Genomic DNA, 2,650 nt, shown 5'->3' with positions numbered 1-2,650 from the left:
TAGGAAGTTCAAAGTATTTTTTAGAAATCTGTCCCATGGGGTGCCTGGGTGGCTCAATTGGTTAAGTGATCCACTTCAGCTCAGGTCATGATCTCACATGGGTTCAAGCCCTGCATTGGGCTCTGTGCTGACAGCTCAGAGCCTGGAGCCTGCTTCCGATTCTGTGTCCCCTCTCTCTCTGCCCCTCCCCCACTGTCCTCTGTCTGTCTCTCAAAGGTGAATAAATGTTAAAAAAATTTAAAAAAAAGAAATCTGTCCTATGCAACCAAATAGTTTGATGTTACTACTTTCTAATATGCTACTACTACATTAAAATTTAATTGAATAAAAAAATTGAAAAAAATAATAAATTGTGTCAGGTTTTGTCATGAGATTTTTCATTTGACTGTTAGGAAATGACTTCGGAAAGTGATTGATCCACTTACCCTCTCTCTTTTTAAAATTATTTTTTATTTTTAAATTATTTTTATTGTTTTTAATTTTTATTTGAGAGAGAGAGAGAGAGAGCAAGTGGGGGGGGGGAGAGAAAAGGGAGGGGAGGAGAAAGAACGAGAATCTTAAGCAGGCTACACACTCAGTGTGGAGCCTGATACCATGATCCTGGGATCATGACCTGAGTCGAAATCCAAAGGTGTATGTCCAACCGATTCAGCCACCAGGCACATCACCCTCTCTCTTCACATAGAACAGCTTCTCAATGTTGTGGTTTAACCCAGGAATCAAGGATTGCAATTGTTCTGAATTTCAGATATGAGGGGCACTAAAACGAAGAACAGTACTTCTGCGAATATCCAGCCATTCTGCAAGTGCTCTCTCTGCCTTCAAAACTGATTCAGGAGTGAGAGTCATGGGTACATTTTGGTTGGGGGCAGGACAGGAGACAGGAGAGAAACAACACTTCTTATTCCTTCCATCTCTGTCTCATCCCTGTGTCCACATACTTGCTTCTGCTGAGAACTTGCAGCTTGTGACGGTTGCTCACACTTGGACCTTGAAGACTAAGGCTAAAGGATTCTGTTGGGCATTCCAGAATAGATCCTATTAGCCTTTATGTCCTATAAGAAATTCCCTGTCAGCAAAAATATCTCCTGCTGAAGACCAAGATATCGTATTATACTGGGAAAAGCATTTGATTAGGAGTCAAAAATCTAGGTATTAGTCTCAAACCTTTTAATGCTAATCTAATGCTTGAGATACTTTTTAAGCTTACACTAGCAACAGGCATTTTGAATGCTGTGAGTGTCATTTATGGGTATGAGAAGGAGACAGCCAAAAATCTCCCATCTTCCAGTTTTTAAAATATTAATGAAAAAGGCTAGAATTAAATTATTTATTTGATACGAATTGGTCTGCTCACATAGATCTAATTACCTCATCAATTCCTCTCCTCAGCTTGGTTTGCCATGGCGCTTTTAGTCATCTATGACAAGGCAGCCTGGTCCTACTCCTGGGTCCAGAAAACTGAACCACAGGGCCAGGCAGAACCACCTGTTTTCATTCGTGTCTTGTATTACAATTTAAAGTACTATAAAATGAAGAAAGCTAAACTCATATTCTATTGTAATTAAGAGAAAAAAATCTAATGGAAATATTTTGATGATTAGTGTCTGATGTTACTGTATTAATATTATATTTCTTTAATCTTGGCTGGTAGTACCCAAGAAAAAATTAGGAAATAGTTGCTGTTACTTACTAGGTAAAGAACTCAACTTGAGATCACAAACATGATGCCATGTCAGATCATTGTATTTTGACTCATATATCTCGCCATTAAGCCCTCAGATGGCAGTCCCATCCCAGCATATAGCAACCACAGTTTGAGGATTGATGATAATGAACCATCATAGAAGATTTCAAAAACACCAGAAAATATTCTTCTGTGATAGAAAAGGGCAAGAAATAAAAAACTGTTTTTCTAAAATAAAAATCAATAAACACAAGTGGCAGGTAGAAATGAAGACTACATTTTTTCTAAGTTTGGGTGATATGAATGTAACAATCAGTGAGAGTTCTATTTCTTCCTCTTTTAAAAAAATACAGAGGGGTGCCTGGGTGGCTCAGTTGGTTGAGCGTCCGACTTCGGCTCAGGTCATGATCTCACACTCTATGAGTTCAAGCCCCACATAGGGCTCTGTGCTGACAGCTCAGAGCCTGGAGCCTACTTCAGATTCTGTGTCCCTCTCTCGCTCTGCGCTCACCTGCTCCTGCTCTGTCTCTCTCTCTCTTAAGAATAAGTAAGACATTAAAAAAATTAAGATAAAAAATACAGAATACTTTTCGAATTTACATTTCATCCTTGCACAAGAGTCATGCTAATCTTCTTTGTATTGTTCTAATTTTAGTATATGTGTTGCCAAAGCAGACACAGTAGGACCATTATTTAAACTCAGTGCCTGGCATAGAATGAGCCATCAGTGGGGGCGCCTGGGTGGCTCAGTCGGTTGAGCATCCAACCTCGGCTCAGGTCACGATCTTGCTGTCCATGAGTTCAAGCCCTGCGTCAGGCTCTGTGCTGACAGCTTAGAGCCTGGAGCCTGTTTCAGAGTCTGTGTCTCCTTCTCTCTCTGCCCCTCCCCTACTCATGCGCTCTTTCTCTCTCTCTCTCTCTGCAAAAATAAATTCAAAAAATTTTGAAGAATGAGCCATCAGT

General features: G+C 40.1%; 1 non-coding gene across 1 annotated transcript; it reads right to left on the bottom strand.

Annotated features, from left to right (window-relative positions):
• Positions 1-2,259: 2,259 nt before the first annotated feature.
• On the bottom strand, positions 2,260-2,366 carry LOC115526235. The gene has a single exon (XR_003972576.1). It is a non-coding gene; the product is annotated as a U6 spliceosomal RNA (small nuclear RNA).
• Between the last annotated feature and the right edge of the window lie 284 nt (positions 2,367-2,650).

Source organism: Lynx canadensis, chromosome A1 (genome assembly GCF_007474595.2).
Source record: "Lynx canadensis isolate LIC74 chromosome A1, mLynCan4.pri.v2, whole genome shotgun sequence".
In the NCBI taxonomy this organism is placed as follows: domain Eukaryota; kingdom Metazoa; phylum Chordata; class Mammalia; order Carnivora; family Felidae; genus Lynx; species Lynx canadensis.
This window is presented reverse-complemented; position numbering and strand designations above follow the sequence as displayed.